This window comes from Octopus bimaculoides, chromosome 14 (assembly GCF_046866305.1).
Source record: "Octopus bimaculoides isolate indiv1 chromosome 14, ASM4686630v1, whole genome shotgun sequence".
In the NCBI taxonomy this organism is placed as follows: domain Eukaryota; kingdom Metazoa; phylum Mollusca; class Cephalopoda; order Octopoda; family Octopodidae; genus Octopus; species Octopus bimaculoides.
The window spans coordinates 42,203,257-42,223,066 of NC_142941.1; the positions used below are offsets into that span (position 1 = coordinate 42,203,257).

General features: G+C 33.4%; 1 protein-coding gene across 3 annotated transcripts in view; it reads right to left on the reverse strand.

The window, feature by feature from the left end:
* LOC106880260 (protocadherin beta-16) overlaps window positions 1-19,810 on the reverse strand; it is a 107,620-nt gene that overhangs the window by 77,192 nt on the left and 10,618 nt on the right. For all 3 annotated transcript variants that reach the window (XM_014930125.3, XM_052973103.2, XM_052973102.2), the window contains exon 2: window positions 15,018-15,295. The gene's annotated coding sequence lies outside the window, so the exon portion shown is untranslated. The remainder of the gene's footprint in view (window positions 1-15,017; window positions 15,296-19,810) is intronic.

Consider the following 19,810-nt stretch of genomic DNA (forward strand, 5'->3'; position numbering starts at 1 on the left):
AAGAATTTATCTTAATTGATTCTTATTTTAATTATATATATGTGTGTGTGTGTGTATGTATATGTACATATATATATATACATATATGTCTGTTAGTATATATGTATGTATATATATATATATATATATATTCCCCCCACACACACAAACACACACACAGAGAAAACATAAGCGCATGTGGTGCATATGTGTGTGTGTGTGGTGTGTGTGAGGGTTTGTGCAGTTTTTCATCAATGCTACTGTAAAGCTAATAAACTCGTTCCCCCCCTCTTCCCCTCATCCTTGTGCTCCCTTTCACATCTTTTCACTTCAGTCCCCCTCAGAAGGTTTGCTATTTGAAAATTACAGCTTTTCCTTTAGCTGACAGAACTTAACTTAAAAATAGCTCTGGATTATGCTGTCCCTGATACATGGAACAGAATCCTTATGGAGTCAATAGAGAAAGAGGGAGATAAAAGAACAGCAAGAGAGAGAAAGACGGGGGGAGAGATGGTGCTACTGTAATTGTTTTTGTTTAGATTGTTTTAGCTGTGATTGATAGGGAGAAAGCAACAGAGAAAATTTTGCTCAATTTACTGTCAAAATAAATTATCTCACATTATAAAGCCAGGTCGTTTCAAGCAAGTTTGTAAAAAAAATATTACATCACTTTTAAGAAAAGAAGGCTAACAGTTCCTGTTATTCTTCTTTAAGACGCTGAAAAAGTGAATAATAATTGTTAAAGTCAGAACTCTGAAATCCTGATTTCAAGACTTTCAGAAAGTATTTTCACTTTTCCTGTCTTAAAGAAATTCTACAATAACAACAACAACAACAATAGTAGTGATGATGATGCCGATGACGATGATGATGGTGGTGGTGGTCGGGGGTAGTGGTGGTGGTGATAATGATGATGATGATGATGATGAAGAAAAATGTTGATGGTGTGGTTGTGGTGGTGATGGTAGTAGTAGTAATAATAATAGAATTGCTATGAGATGATAGCTTTATGAAGTATAACAATGAGTCATATCATGTACCACGCTAGGTTATAAATCGTCACAAATGGATAACATTTCCTGGATGAGATTTATCTAGTTGGAAAATTTGGTAGCTGGAAGGGAATTATATGGATTCCAATCACATCTATGTATGTACGTGTGTGAGTGTATTCATGTGTGTGTGTGTGTGTGTGTGTACATATATGTATATTTTCATCATTATATATTAGAGATAGACGTAAACTCTGAACGAAAAGTTAACGCCAAGTGCTTTCAAACAGCAATGCCCAATATGGTAACAGTTTCTCCTCAATTTGCATAGACAATTCTTCGTCACTTAAATTCAGAGAATCATTGATAACATCATTGTTAAACTGTAACCTTCAATGCAATTGTTCCTAATAAGCAATATAAAATGAAAAAGCAAAAAATATATAATTCTCACTTTACAATCACCTGTTTCAGGCTCAGTCCTATAGCCACAGATCAGCCAATGCCTTTAGAGCAAATTTATTAGACACTCCCTCAAAAAGGTTTGTGGTCTCATTCCAATCTGATATTTTAATATTCTAGTAATTTCACACAAGTATGACAAATGAAAGTTAATTGCTTGATTGATGCTTTGTAATCCAAGTTATCCATCAACATGTATGTAATTAAAAACATTTTGATTTCAAGGGAGGTAAATATCTATTTTTGTAAGAAAGAATCAATCGACTTTTTGTCACTTTCTACTTAATGTGAGACACGATATAAAAATAGTTTTGTAAGCTAATCTCTTTAACCCATCAATTACACAATGCCATCATCACTTACCATGTTGATGTATTTCTCACCTGGTACAGTAAAGTTTAAATATGCTTGTTAGGAATATACAAGAGAGTGCTGAAAAGTTCCTGGCATTGGCTAAAAGAAATCCAGGAGAATAAGTTAATTATGATTTTATTCGCACACTTATTGCAGTGGTCCTTCAGTTTTTCTTAGCCCCTCAAAAGAACTTGGATGGTTGGGCATCCAGCCAGGTTTCTAACAAAACTCTTAATACCAGAACTTTCCAGCATCCCCTCATAAGTACAGCAGCAATGCTACAGCACAGACTGTTGATAGTGCTTATGCCAACAGGTAAGTGCCTCTGAGGCTCTCAGTGAGAATTCATTAATATTTGTGCTCTCTGTCTGAAATAATTTGTAATTCAGAGAGGAAGTAAGTATGACCGTGTCATTAAGAAACTTGATTTGAAACCATATAGTTTTAGGTTCAATCCCAGAGTTTGACACCTTAGGTAAGTGTCTTCTTCTATAGCCCCTCACAACCTTGTTACCAAACAGATGGTTGGACAAAATAGGAAAACAAGTCATACATATATTATATATGTACACGCACACACACAAATGAGTTGCATCTAGGAGAAAAGACAGCTTAAATGGGTTTAGAAGCCAAATTCTGTAGGGAGGGCAAATTTTACTGTCATAACTTGGTTTTATGCTTATTTTGTTTTAAATTTGATTCACTAAATTGGTATGGCATTTACATGAAGATAAAACAGAACTTGAAAAAATATTTTGTTCTTGTGCTTGGTTGTGCTGAAGCATATTTTATTGTAAATCAGGAGGGTAAAAAAAATCTGGAATGGAGAGGGCATAACATTGATGAGTTTGTGAAAGGCGATGAAAGAATTTTAACAAAGGTTGCTGATTGGTTGATGAACCAAATGATTAATCAAACAATCAATTAGTTAATTAGTTAAACGATTAACCAATCAACTAATCATTATAAAAGAAGTGAAATGGAACCAGTGCATGTGTTTCATATTAGTATAATGATCCTCCCAAGATACAATAAAAGAGAAAAGTATATTTTCAATACAAAATTTAAAAAAATTAAATTGTGATGGAAACATATTCAAAAAGAAACATAAACTAGTTGAAAGAGAATTATATTTTTAATTTCAAATATCTGAAAGGAAGAAAATACTGCTTATGGAAAAACTGCTTTATAAAAATGAATAAATAGAAACACTCCTCTTCTACACCAAAGATTTGTAGGTAGATCAGTTAGAAATAGCCTTAGCCTTTTAATACCATTTCATTCACTTTCAGGATGCTTTATAGGAAATCTAAATGTACTACAGTGATGGCGCATTGTTTAGTGGCTAGGGTATTTGGCTCACAATCGTAAAATCATGAGTTCAATTCCTGGTGATGTGTTGTGTTCTTGAGCAAGAAACTTTATTTCACATTACTCCAAATTACTTAGCTGGCAAAAATGAGTAGTACCTGTACTTCAAAGGGCCAGCCTTGTCACACTCTATGTTATGCTGAATCTCCCTGAGAATTACGTTAAGGATCTACTTGTCTGTGGAGTGCTTGACCACTTGCATGTTAATTTCATGGGCAAGCTGTTCCATTGATTAGATCAACTGGAGCCCTCATCATCATAACTGATGGAACGACAATTGTATCACATTACTTGGAGGTAGTTTGTTTTGTGGATCCTAGTGAATGTTGAAAATGGTGGAATCTGAACTCAAAACCTAAAGTAATGTAAGTATTGTAGTTGAAGCTTTAACAATTCTATCAAGAAATCTTTCTCTTTAATTAATGCGTAAAGTTTAGTGAAGGAGTGAGGTTAATGCTAGTGACTTTCACAGGGTCACCAAGATGGTGAGATGGGAAAGGAAAACCCTTTCTCTTCAGTTTCGACATTTTTGAGACAATGGTTGAAGAATAAAATGTATGAAGGAAGGAGAATATTGGATATACATAAAACAGGAACATTGAATGTAGAGGATTTGCGAAAGCTGGAAATTAATTGCAATAACAAGTCTAAACCATGCTCATTGGATAAACAGAACAATTTTGATGATGATGATGGTGAAGTTTCACACAAACACACACACACACACACACCACACACACACATATTATATCATATCATTGAACAGTATATGGCATATAACTGGTTAGAATTTTACCATTGGTTTCATGCCAACTTGGGAATATTCCAATATTGCTAAATGCAATAGTCTATGTGAAACCAATGGCAGTATTCTAACTAGTTAAATTCCATAACTGGTAATATAATACTCAATGTATATATATATATATAAGATCCAGGGATTGAGGTGTTGAAAGAAAGTTAGCTTCGAACAATCCATAGTAAATATAAAAAACTACTTTCTGGGACAATAGTGGTTTATTGAGACAGAGGGCTGTGGATTATTTTCATATCAAAGTATGATAAACTGGAAAAAGTTCTTTTTATATTTCACAGTGGGTGACCAGGGTTGCCAGGTGTGTGAATAAGAGTACAAGAGTTAAGGAATAGAGTGGATAAGATCCAGGCTACATATATTTCGTGATTAAATTTCATCAAGATATCCTTGGCTTGAAGAGTAGCCTGTGGTATACACCTCGCACGGATATTTACCCCCTCTGAGGTTCCGCTTGCTATGAAACATATGTAGCCCAGATTTTACCTACTCTATTCCCTAACTCTTGTGTGTTGGCCCTCGTGCCGGTGGCACGTAAAAAACACCCACTACACTCTTGGAGTGGTTGGCGTTAGGAAAGGCATCCAGATCAGATTGGAGTCTGGTGTAGCCATCTGGTTCGCCAGTCCCCAGTCAAATCGTCCAACCCATACTAGCATGGAAAGCGGACGTTAAATGATGATGATATATATATGTGTGTGTGTGTGTGTGTGTGTGTGTGTGTGTGTGTGTGTGTGTGTATATATATATATATATATATATATATATATATATATATAGATAGATAGATAGAATGATAGATAGATAGATAGAATGATAGATAGATAGATAGATAGACAGAAATATAGATATATATATATACGTGTATGTACATGCTTGGAGGCATGTGGCTTAGAGATTAATGTCTTGCAGTCATGATTGTAAGATTGTGGTTTCAATCCTTGGACCTAATAATGCATTCTGTTCTTGAGCAAGACACTTCATTTCACATAGCTCCAGGACACTCAACTGGCAAAAATGAATAATCCTGCAATGAGTTAGCATCCCATCCAGCAGAGATGTAACACCACAGAATCCAAGGAGCCAGCCCTGTGACCCTAGGACACAAGAAGAACCACTGATTTCTTTCTGATATGTACATGCATTAAGCTCATCCTGTTCTCCTTTATATCAAATATTTCTATTTCTGAATAGAAAAGAATAGTGAACACACATTGTTCTGTGTTAAGCTGTGTGTGTATGTGTGTGTGTGGCTTAGTTTTGGTCAGTGGTGCCAGTAGATAGGTGTTGGAACTGGATGAACAGAATCACTGTATCACAGAGATAACCTTATTGTAGTAGTAGTAGCAGCAGCAGCAGCAGTAGTAGTAGTAGTAGTAGTTTTTGTTGTTGTGGTGGCAGTGGTGGTGGTTTTGGCAGCTAGAACTGTTGATAGGTAATTTAGATGTAGTCTAATGTGATGTCTAGCACAACTAATGATTTGATTAGGAGGAGGAAGTCGATGATGAAGATAGAAGACAGACAGGCAAATAATGAGGAGGAGAATGCGGTGGTGGTGGCGGTGGTGGGTAGAGGAGGAGGAAGAAGGAGAAGAAGAAGAAGAAGAAGAAGGTGGTTATGGTGGTGATGATGATGGTGATGATAAGGATAATGATTGCGATGATGAGGTTGACGACGATGATGATGATGGTGATGATGTCGATGATGGTGGTGGAGGGTGGAGGAGGAGGAAGAAGAAGAAGAAGGTGGTTATGGTGGTGATGATGATGGTGATGATAAAGATAATGATTGCGATGATGAGGTTGACGACGATGATGATGATGATGATGGTGATGATGTCGATGATGGTGGTGGTGGGTGGAGGAGGAGGAGAAGAAGAAGAAGAAGAAGAAGGTGGTTATGGTGGTGATGATGATGGTGATGATAAAGATAATGATTGTGATGATGAGGTTGACGACGATGATGATGGTGATGATGTCGATGATGGTGGTGGTGGGTGGAGGAGGAGGAGAAGAAGAAGAAGGTGGTTATGGTGGTGATGATGATGGTGATGATGAGGTTGACGACGATGATGATGATGATGGTGATGATGTCGATGATGGTGGTGGTGGGTGGAGGAGGAGGAGGAGAAGAAGAAGAAGAAGAAGGTGGTTATGGTGGTGATGATGATGGTGATGATAAAGATAATGATTGCGATGATGAGGTTGAAGATGATAGTGATGATGATGATGATGATAATGGTGATGATGTCGATGATGGTGGTGGTGGTGGTGGTGATGTTCCTGCTGCTACTGTTGATGATGACGAAGATGGTGTCGGCATTGTCAGTAGTTTTTATTACTATGTTTTCACCATTCTTCTATTTTGATGAACTTGTATTTGAGCAGAGCAGGCGATGATGACGACAGTGTTGGAAATAGCGGTGGAGAAAAGTTTGGCGGTGGTGGTGGTGGGGGTGGTTGTGATGACGATAAGTCGTGAAGATAATAATGGTAGAGAGGTGGGGTGGAGGAAGACAGAATAAAAATAAAACAAAAAAATACAAATAACCAAGAAAGAAAATGTACAAAAAAAGTAAGATTTTCTGTATAACTGTGGTTGATTTTGTAGATATATTTCGAAAAGAAAACTGGAGAATAAAAAGCTTATTTGAACAGTGTGTACGTGTGTATGAATACAGCAGGGTGTGTATATACATACATACATATATATATATATATATATATATATATATATATATGTGAGTGTATTGTGGTGTGTGGAGGCGTGTCAATGAGTGTAATGTGATTGTGGGTGGATATAGTTTGTGTGTGTGTGTGTGTGTTTGTGTATTAGTTATGTAGTGTATACATGTATGTGTTTCAGTGGGGCAGTAAAGGTGTTAGGGTGATCAGTAAGTAGACATGACTTGGTGATAAACTACTAATGGATACTAAATGATGAAGAAATGAAATATCTATTAGATGAGTGATGAAGCAGTTTGGATTGTAGATCAACATGGGAGAGAGAGAGAGAGAGAGAGAGAGAGAGAGAGAGAAGAGAGAGAGAGAAAGGTGAGGAGAAAAAGGGAGTGAAAATGAGAAATACGCACACACACACACATATATATACATATACATATATATATGTATGTATCTAGCTATTTATCTATCTATCTAATCTATCTATCTATATTATATGTGTCTCTGTGTGTTTGAGAGTATATCCACTGGTAATGCCTCAGCATGGCCACAGCCTCAGGGCTAAAACATATAAAAAATAAAAGAATATATATACATATATATATATATATATATATATATATATATATATATATAATACATATATTTGTGTGTGTGTGTATGTATATATATATATATATATAAACATGCATGACATATTTGTATATGTATGTACGTATATGTAAGCATGTATATATATATATATATATATATATATATATATATATATATATATATATATCTGTATATATATATATATATATATATATATATATATATATATATAAAATAATAATAATAATAATAATAATAATAATAATAATAATAATAATAATAATAATAATATTAGGGATAAAAATCCAAATTTACAGGTAAAAACTCAATTAAATTCAATTTATTAAAAATTTAAATTAAATTAATTTTCCCAGTATACATGACTGTGGATTTTCATGGATTAGTTCATGAACTTTGGTTCTTTTCTCTAAAACTATATATATATAAGTATATATACAATAAGTCTGAACATCATGAAGGTAGCTCTAGCTTTTTCAATCCTTGTTTTTTTTATGTCCTGATCTGTCCTGCTCTTTGTATTGGTGACACTTCCCAGACATACTCTGGAGTATAATGCCCATCAATTAAGACGGGGGAATTATAAGTGCCAATGCCCCAGGTTAGGATTGGATTAAGACCCGTAGAGGCTCTAAGCATTTAAAAGAATTTGTTGCTCCCATATATGTACGAGAGGGTGCTGAAATATTCCTGGCTTTGGGTAAAAGAAAATACAGGAGGATCAGTTAATTATGATTTTATTCAACATGTTCCCCTCTCAGATTCACACTTATTGCAGCAGTCCTTCAATTTTTCTAAGCCCTGTAAAAGAACTTGGAAGGTTGGGCCCCCAGCTAGTCCTTTGTGATACCCTTAAAGCCAGGGACTTTTCAGTAATTTAAATATTAACAATAATAAACCATGAAATAACCTTCCATTTTTCAAAATGAAGCAAAACTAACAGTAAATTGGAAAATAATATTCATTTTTGTATACTTCCAGTAAATATTTGAAAAGTCTTCACCTACATTTTTTAATTGCAAAGTCTTTGATCAGTTCCTCAAAATTAGCCTTACATAACACATCTGCTTCTATACTTAGTAGAGCTTAGGCATACTGAATATTATTTTAGCAATTTCAAAGTGACATTTTGTGCTGTTAGCCATTTGCCACATCTGTCGTGCCCTCTATCCTTTGATGCCTCTAAGCACATGCTTATTTTACTTAATGGTTAATCTAGAGCTGCCCAAGCTACTGAGAACCCTTGTTCTAACAATGCATAGAAGAAGATGAATTTGATGTTCTAGAAATACCCCTTTGTCTATGGTTTATTATGAAATCTGTTCTCTGTAGAAGTATGTTTTGTTAGTGTTTTCTTCTTAAGAAATCTTGAAAATATTTCATCAACATGTTCACCAATAGTTATTGATGATACAGTAGTAAACATTTAAGCATAGAATAGATGTTATTAAGATCTCAGTGAATAAGTTACAATAGTGATCAGGGAAGCAAATCTGAAAATCAATGAACTGAAGAACATAAAATGTACTACAATAAAATATAACAAGGTAATATCAATGGATTGGTGAATGGATGGATGGATGGATGGAAGGTCATGCATGAATGAAGGTAGTTTTTGAATTCAAGAATATGTCATTGACACAAAAATGGATGCACATTAGTGAAGAGTGAGGAAAGACACCCCAGTGATTAATAAAGATAAGAAGTATGATACGAACTAACAAGAAAGACACTACAGGACCACTTGTCATGCTAGAAATAACAACAAAAACAGTATTGATGTTGTTCAACAGTCCTTTAGTCAATTCTGATCAGTTAAACCAATTATAAAAAATCCTGCTAGTCACAAACATCCCATCTTACAGGGAAAAATTAACAGTACATTGTGTGCTGTGTACTTCCATTTTTAAGACAGCAAAGTGTAATTTGAGTGATTACTTGGCTGCTATTTCTAGCAGGTTGACTGACCATGTCAAGGCACCCAAGCTTTATTTCCCCATGATACCTATTCACAATTATATGGATTAGGTCATTTGAAAATTAAGCACCTTGGCTGTGCACACAGTTCAGTGACCCTTTTATACAGCAGTCAGAACATCATATCAACTCAACTTGCTTTATCTTTTCAGAAACTAACAGACATTAATCCATTAACCCATAAATGTTATCCATAAACCATCAGCCACTATTCATAAACCGCCAGCCACTGCCCATAAACTACCAACTACTACCCCACAAATCAACTACCATTACCCTGGATGTAGCAGTCATTATACATAAAGCAATAAGCATCACACATAAACTTAATGGACATTATTTACATTCAGGACTCTCTCTATAAAAACATACTATCACTACTAATAAACCAAGAAGCATTAGCTAAAAGTAGGCTTAGCATATGCCTTGGGGATAGAAAGAGACAATTCTGATTTGAAGCTTTTGTTCTAAGTATGAGTCAACTGGTACGTTTCTGCCAAGAGACAGACATTCAAAGATATTAACTAAAGAACATTGTCAGGGTGGGATGAGGGTGGGGTGAGGCGAGGAGAAAGAAGTTTTGGAAACTTTCTGAGAAATCTTATTCTATATTTCAATATTTTGGGAACATAGGAAATATTATTTTAATCATGAGTGTATACACATCTTGAATGTTTACTAGACAACCTGAAATAAGGAGCTAATAAACTGTCAGCAACGTTTAAGAGACAGGAATATGATTAGCTATTGAAAGAAAGGCAGAAAAGACAAAAGGTGATACTGAGTAGAGGGAGAAAATAGGGAAGTAAGCAGGGACAAAATAAAGTATTTCTATAGTAAATGGTTTCTTTATATTAAGGATGAAACATTGCTGCTGTCATCAATATCATCACCACTATCATCGTTATTTCCACCACCACCACTATCACCATCACCACCACAATTATTTTTACACTTTCCTTTCTTGCTTGGGTTAGGTTGTGTTTCTCAACTGTTCTTTTACCTACAGACCCCTTTGATTCCTATTTTACACAGGTAGACTCTCATTGCCACTCAATGTTTGTAAAAATCCTATTATGTTTTTATAATTAAATATTATTCAAAAGTATATAAAAAAATTTTTTTTAATATTTTGTGCATTGTAGAAGTATAACCAATTAATTGCATATAAAGTCTAACAACAAAATCTTATTTGGATCCCCAAGGGCCATATGGATCCTAATTGAGACCCACTGGGTAAGATGGATCACAGTGTCTCACCATTTTTTTGCTTTTGTGTTGCTAAATTCTTAAAGGAACCCATCACCAACTCTCACCTTGCTGATAGTGTTGGGTTTTTTTCATGATCTTTTATGGAAAATACCAATCTACTACAATATCTTAACTATACTTCAGTAAAGAGGTTTGATAATACTAAAGCATGTCCTGATTTGTCCCCATGTTTGTGAAAGATATGATTAACCCTTTTGTTTCCGTAATTTCTACTGAAACACATTGCCTTTGTTTCAATAGATTTTGAAAATAAGAATTTAATAAAATAACCTTGTCATTATTAAGCTGATATTTATAACATAAATCAATAGGAAATTTTGATGGAAGGTTTCATTTTAGATCACTTTAAAATAAAATGTTTGTGCCGCAGAACTAGAGGTAAGTTGGTATGAAAGAGGTTAAATTAATATTAATCATTGAGCTAACATTTTCTATACCTTTATTGCATGCATAATGCTAATTTTAGCTAAGTGAAAGTTTAGAGTTGCCTTCTCTACAAACCTTGGTCAGATTTAAGCACTGAACTTATGTTTTCCTCTGGTTGCAAGGGCAATCTTGATTAATTAAATTTCTTTTTGCTCACAACTTTACTTATGTCAGCCCTAATTTGACTATTTTTGTTCAAAAAACCTTGTTTAATTTCTTTTGTTGTTATATTATGTTCTCCCCTCCAAAATATGTACATCATTAAATATCGGCATAATAGTTCTATTATCATCACTCTAACAACTACAGAGAGGACACTGAAACATGCTCTGGAATTGTCACCATGCTTTCGAAATATTAATATTAATTTCTCTGAGCTGCTTTTTCTCTCGGTGCATGAGGTTTCAGTTTGTTTTTTTTTAGCATTACATATGTTATAATTGACTTGGCTGATTCTAAAGAGCTAGTCAAAAAATACTTCCATCCTGAACAGTTACTGATCTTTTATGAATCTCAAGTGTAACTCACATGGGGAGTCTATTACTCATCTATCTCGTCAGTGGATCCCTCATATGCCCAAACACACACACACACACAGACATACAAACATCCAAAAGAAGATCATTCAAATGATTAACAAAGCTTCATTCTTCATCACATTAAAACCACTACATCACAGACATACAGTTTCCACTTTGTATCTATTCAAACACTTACTTCAAAGACTTCTGTCCTTCTGAACTAACAAGCTGTATCAACCCAATGTCCCCATATTTATTCCATTCTTCAGTACAAATGTTAGTTCACTCACACAACACAACACAAAAGCCAGAATACAAAGATGAAATTTATTATTTTTCTAAATATGTTTCTGAAATAAAAATTAAAAACTAATGATCTATTTGATATTTGTAAGTAGCAAAATTAATGAATATATATTCTGTATTATGATATATGAATGATTAAATATTATTTCATAATTTCATTTTCTATTTGACATTTCTGATATTGCAAGTTACATCAACTTTTTATGAAGTTATGAAATTGTCACGTGAAACAAAGGGCTATATTTGTTGCTATACATATAATGGATTGATATGCAGGAAGATATCGAACTCAGTTAAATGTATCTGTCTATATTGTCCAAAATGCTTTTATTTTAGTTTCATCAGGTACAAATCATTTGTTGATTAGCAGACATTATGCTGTAAATCTTTTTGTATGATTCACACTGATTGTATGATTCATTGTCAATGTGTTGCACCCCTCTTTACATCTGGTGGTACCATACTAACCAAGTTTCCAGAAGCATTAGAATATAACACTGAGACAATAAGACATTGATAATAAAAATCTTTGATTCTATTTGCATCATGTCCAGCAAAAGCCAAGGATGTCATGAAAGAACTTCTAAGATTTCCTACAATCTTTAAACAAAAAAAAGGAAAAAAAAAACATTTAAAAAAAATGAACTAAAGATAATTGGTTTAACCCTTTAGCATATCTGACCCAAATATTCCACCTGTTTTATGTTCAAGCCAGCCAGACCTGGCCTCTCATATCTAACCTACAATGTCACTCTAACAATAAATAATCACATCATTGAACTCATAAAGCTATAAGATAATGCATGATTAATTCAAGAGTGTAAATGAATAAGCATTATATTTGACAAAGTAATCTCAATGTAATGCTAAAGGGTTTAGAGTCTTCTATAAGATTTAATAAGCAATTTACATCAAATGCTTTCTTAGTTTGTTGTCCATCAAGCTCAATACATAATCCTAGGTGTAAACTTGTTAGACCTAAGCAATGTTCAGCCATTATGATGTGGGTAGACATTTCTCCAATGGGAAGAAATGGTATTTGGACACTGTTTCAATGCACAACCGTATACTCTAAAATTTATCTGACTGTTCATAAGTTACCTACTGATCTGTGCTAGGATAATTTCAGTATATTCCAACATGATGATGTAATCCTGTCATTCAAAATGTGTGAAAGTCAGGCAAACAGCTGATGGTGTTACTTTATTGGGTAAATGATCAGGATCATCTCTTGACCTGAACCTCATAAAAAAAGGCATAGGGTAATATACAAAAGAAAATTGCAGCTGCAAATGCTTTGTTAGTTTCTTATTTAAAAGAGAAGATACTGCAAATATAGCCATAGGAGGTTGGTCAGGACCTGTATCAAACACTGTTGCAGTTAGACAGAACTTCGAGCCATCCCTACCACACAGGTCCAAAACATATTGGGAGTCAATGGATAACTAACGTTTGTTACAGTCATCATCTGGGTTCCATTCCCAAGAAACAAAAGAATTTTTTCAGTCCATGTTTCTTGAAATTCACCACTTATATGGTAACTTTCTTTTGACTTCTTTGATACCAACTCACCTGAAACTACTCCTGGTTTTATAATATGAACTTTCTGTTTAAGAGTAATCTATATTAAAGCTGCCATCAAAATTTCATGTTAATTTATGTTCTAAATACCAGCTTAATAACTACAAAGTTATTTCATAATGTTCATCATTCTTATCAAAAATAATTGAAATAAAAGCAGAATATTTCAAAAGAATTCTGGTAACAAGAGTGTTAAACAACAGTGATATTGAATTATTATTTTTTTCCTTTTTCTTAATCATGATTTCCCTCATAAAATTCTGTAGAGATGTAAATCTGTAGAATCTAGAGAATCCACAAAACTAGGCTTTTACTATTTTTAACCAAGCATACAGGACAAGAAGTTGCTGTTCTAAAATACCACTTGTTGAGCATGGCCAAAGTGGCACCAGGTTGACAGAAAACAAACCAGAATACATCATAAGCAGTGACAGCAACACAATAAAGATTAAGGAGATGGCCAATTAAATAAGATATTTTTATTTGCATAATCATAACCCTCTGATATACATCTTATACAATTTTAGAAAGACACATTATTGATATCATTAACCCATCCATTTTTCTCTTCAAATATTACCATGTATTCAAATCACTTTGAGGGAGCCTTTGTATGGATACTTGATCTGCTAAAAATAGTTACCAAATTTTTCTTCAAATCATACCTCTCCTACCTTGGGAAAAGAAAGAACATTTGACAACATTAGCTTAGTTATGGTTTTGTTAGTCCACATAACTCTTTAAGGAGTATAGGGCTGGTTCCCTGGTTTATTTGGTGTATATATTTCTCCCTGGACAGGACGCTGGTCCATTGTACAATTACTCATTTTCACCAGCTGAGTGAACTGGGGCAATGGAGTGTTTTAAATGACATGTTTTACTCAAGGACACACAACACATCACCTGGTTCAAGAATTGAAACCACAATCTTATGATCATGAGTCCAACATCCTAACCATTAAGCTATGCTCCTCCATTATAATAATAACATAGTTATATATAATCCTGAAGGATGGAATTGTCATGGGGATAATGCATTTAATCATAGATTTGTTCAAAAAAATTTGAGCTGGGTTTGAAAAGAAAAAACTACATGACCTAATGAGGAAACTACTATAAGATCACAGTTTGTGAGAAATATGCTTGCCTGTGCATGTGTGTGTCTGTGTGCACACGTGTATGTGTGTGTATATGTACGTGTATGTGGCTATGTTTATGTGTGTATATATATGTATGTCCATGAATGTCTGTGTTTGTATGTTATGATTACATATTATTAGAAAATGAATATAAAACTTGTTAAAATATTTTGTGTATTGTAGAACTATAGCCAATTTATTGCACACAAACTTTAACAACTAAATCTTATATGGACCCCTAAGGATCATATGGACTCCTGTTGAGAATCACTGACTTTGGCTATAGTAGAATATACTCAGTGGAAGTGTTGTGCACTGGAATGACACCTACAATCACATGGTTGTGAACACAACTTCTTAACTACATGATCATGCCTGCAGATATTTCTCAATCATCATATGCTTCAAGGATGCATTTCATAGCTGTATTCCAAAATATTTCATCTTTTGTCACAAAACCTGAAACCATCACTAACCACTTGGAATAACAAATAATAAAAAAAAATGTTTAAATATAATAAAATTCTTACCTGATTCTGATTTCTTTCCTGCTTCATATCAGCAAATGTCTTAGTTCCGTCAAATGATATTTCTCAAAGTAGCTTGATATTATGTCAAATTGACGGAGAGTAGAATTAACTGCTCTCTACTACAACTTCCTTTTTCTTTTCTTTGCATTTCTTTTCCTTTCTTTTCTTTCTGCCTTTCCATCATTCTGAAATTCTTTCTGTATCGCTTTCGTCTCTCCCAACTCTCTCTGTCTCTCTCTCTGTCTCTCTCTCTTTTCAGTAGATATTATCACTACCATCTGAGAAAATTCGATGAAATTTGAGAGAAATTATAAGCAAATGTTGTGAACATTCAACCACATGCAGAAATCAAACATGCACTGTAGTATGGTTTTTGCAATTAGAGATAAACAAATAGATAGACTATAGATTAATGGAAGGCGAGAGACAAAGAGGCAGAGAAAGGGAGAGAAAAGAAAGAAAAAAATGTTGACAAATCAGTTATTTAGACAGGTAATACAGACAGGCCTCTCTACACATTGACACTTGCAGGTTACTTCCAATAACGTTCTTGTTTGTCTCTAGCTCACATAATTTACTTTCAGATTCTAGCTGTGAATAGATGCAATGAGACAGTACTACTGACCAATGTAAGCAACACGAGAGTGTATGTACACATACACACACAAAGATAGATAGATAGATAGATAGATAGATAGATATACACATGGGTGTGTATGATTGTGTATAGAAGAATATAATACTAAAAGAAATTCCAACTTTATTTAATTTTCATGCTTTATTTACAATAACATAAATATAAAATAATATAATATGATATAATGAAATGATAGAATATTAAATGTCCATTTTGATTTAACTAGTACTTTCATGCATTAAACTATGGAATCTTCAGGTTCATGTAGTAGTGGTGACAGTCATGTTTTACAAATTACAACTTACTTCATGAGCCTGAAGATTGTATAGTTTAATGCATGAAAGTACTAAGTCAATCAGAATGGGCATTTTATATTCTATCATTTCATTATATTATATTAGATAATATTATATCATATTATTATAAGATTGTAAATAAAACATGAAAATCAAAGCTGTGACTGTGGATTTTCATCGATGAGTTCATGAATCTTGGTTCTTTTCTCTAAAACTATATATTTATATATTATACTGTGAAACTTAATTTAGTTTTAATTTTTAAGAAATTGAATTTGATTGAGTTTTTACCTGCAAATTTGGATTTTTATCCCTAATATTATTGTTATATATATATATATATTTATATATATACATATATATATATATATATATATATATATATATATATATATATATATATATATATACTTAGAAGAAGCAACAGAGTGATTCAAGGGCCAAGAGTTTTGTGCATTAGTAATTATCAAACTCTGATGCTTGTAAGCATATATGCTACTTGGTGACTCTGCCTGTGTTGGTGCCACATAAAAAAACACTCCACTGTATGGAGTGGTTTGTGTTTGAAAGGCATACAGCCATAAAAACCATGCCAAAACAGACACAGCAGCGTGGTGCAGCCTTCTACCTGGCCAGCTCCTGTCAAACAATCCAACTCATGCCAGCATGGAAGGCTGATGTTGATGATGATGATGATGATTGCGCCATTACTCCGATATATATATATATATATATATATATATATATATATATATATATATCTGCATATACATATAGTATAAAGGTTCAATGAAAACATATACATAAACATACGTACATAATACATACATACCTACAAGCATCAGACAAATATGCTAACAGACAGACTTAGATTCATAGTTCCAAAGAAAGTAGTAAATTATGAAATAGTAAAGACTGATTGTGTTGCCAGTTGTGAAAAGAGAACAGTAAACATATAGCAATATATTTCATTCCTTCTCACCAATACATCAGAACAGACCAGATTGTAAATTACATTTTTGGCATTAGATTACCAAAACTTCCAAAGTGCTCTCTCTTTCTCTCTCTCTTTCTATATATATATATATATATATATATATATATATATATATATATATATACACACACACACACAGAGAAGGGATAGATAGATAGATAGATAGATAGATAGATAGATTGTGCTATTTTTTATATTGATTTCACCAACTGGTGCAATTGAAGTGAACTGCTTTCACATGTAGTGCTCAATGTGAAATAGGTGTGCTTTTTTCTTTTCTTTTCTTTTGATTTTGTATTCAAATATGTGCACTATGATTTTTGTTTCGGAATGAAAGTAATACAAACATTTAAACACACACACACATACACATACACATATACACACACATACACATGTAAGGTTATATAGTGCTATGTCAGCTATTTTGCATCTAAGTACTTTCTTAAGAAATTAGCCAGTTTCTAAGCAGCTGCTTGACCTGCTAGAAATAGTTTCCAATCTCTTCCAAATTATGCCTCTTTTTGTCCTATACATGTCTGTGTGTGTGTGTGTGTGTGCGTGTGCATGCGTGCGTGTGCACGCACACTTACACATGCACAAAATAATCATAACTAAGTTGTAGACCCAATAATATTTTTCCTGCAAAATTTCCACATCGATGAAGAATACAGAAAAATATGGACTGATCTCTGTGAGAAATAGCTTTGTCAACAGAATAAATGATTAGTTGAAAGAAATATTAGTCATTGTGATACACATTCAATAAATTTGATATGTTCCATTACATAAATATTACAGAAGGGGAAGAGAGAGAGGAAAAGAGTGAAATATGCTGCCATCTTTACTTGACTATTCATGCAAAAATCTGTCAAGGATAAAACAATAGAAAAACAAAAGTATTAAGACAAACAGCTTAAGTTGTTCATTTAGCATGTGTGATATACATGTATATAAATCTCTCTCTCTTTTACTTGTTTCAATCATTTGATTGTGGCCATGCTGGAGCACCACCTGAAAGGGTTTTAGTCGAACAAATCAAACCCAGGACTTATATTTTAAACCTAGTACTTATTCCATCAGAATCTTTTGCTGAACTGCTAAGTTACAAGGACGTAAGCACACTAACACCTGTTGTCAAGTGGTGATGTGAGGACACACATAGACACAAAGGTACACACACACAAGTATGTAGATATATATATATACCTACATATATGACAGGCTTCTTTCAGTTTCCATCTACCAAATCTACTCACAAGGCATTGCGCGGCCCAAGGCTATAAGTAGAAGAGACTTGCCCAAGGTGCCATGCAGAGGGACTGAATCCGGAACCATGTGACTGGGAAGCAAGCTTCTTAGCATACAGTCATGCCTGTTGAAGATCTGCCCAGGCTCCATATCAGTTTTGGCATGATTTCTACAACTGGATACCCTTCCTAATGCCAACCCTTTGACAGAGTGTCATGGGTATTTTATGCAGTGCCAGCATGGGTGCATTTACACGGCACTAGTACAGGTGCATTCTATGTGGCACCAAAACCCAAGAGCCTGCAAGGTTAGGAATGCCCAGGTGGAGAGGGATGCATGTATGTATATGTCTATGTATGTGTGTATATGTTTATATATATATATATATATATATATATATATATATATATGTATGCATATGTCTACGCATATATATACATATATATATATATATATATATGTACATATGTGTGTGTATGTGCCAATGCGCCAATGCATATATTATAAATCTATTTTGCTAGATCAGGAGAGAGCGAGAGACAGACTTACTGAAAGACAAACAGGCAGACAGAAAGAAAGATGGGATGAAGGGAATGAAATATAGTGCAGTTTATGACTATTTCAGCACTTTTTTTTTTCCTTTCTTTCATTTGGCCAGTACCTTTTAAGCAGGTCGGCCTGTCTTGTTTCTTTATAAAGTCATATAAACTATCACTCTGTGTTATAACTTTGAAATTAACTTATCTCTGAATTGAATATCAGCTGACATTATCACTTCTATGCAATTACTTTCTTTTTGCCATTGCAGTTCACCTTTTGTTTATGAAAATACTGCAAGTTTTAAAAATCTCCTGAAACCGTATTCTATTTGCGGCTCTGATTATATTAAAGACTTTTTTCCACCGTTTTATTTAGTTATTTATTCTTTGTTTTTGTTTCCATTTTGCTTTTTTAATATAAATAAAAAAAAAATGTTAACTAATTTATATTAACCAATACCAAAAATAATGAAAAACAATAAAAGACAAAGAAAAATAAAGAACCTTTCTCATATGAAAATGCTATTCTAATTTGATTTCGAAGGAAATGTTGGCTTCGATTACCTTTAAACTAAGTTAGCAGGAAAATTTTAGTTATTTTCCACTTTTTCATTTATTTATCTATTTATTTATTGCGATTATTATTATTATTATTATTATTATTATTATTGTTTGTTTCAGCAAAAAAGTTATCGAGTTGGTGGCAGCAGCAGGAAAGAATTCTTTGTAAGAAATCTTTCCCTCGGTAGAAAAACAAAAAAAAAAAAAGAGACGACTAATAAATTTCAAAAAAATATAATAAAATAAAAAAAATTAAAAAATACTAATAAAATCAATGTCTTTTAGTTTATTTCTTTAATTCAATTTTGTTTTTGTTTTAAATAAATCACAACATGAAAGAAGAGACAGCCTATCATTAAGGAATTGGTAGGGTTAGGAAAATAATTAAATTCAAGTTGCTCGGGAAGATACTTCGACTCTTTAAGTGAAGATACCAAGATATTTGAATACAACAAGCAGTTCATTGATTTGTTTATTTTTATTTTCAGTTTTGTTTTTATATTACTATTACT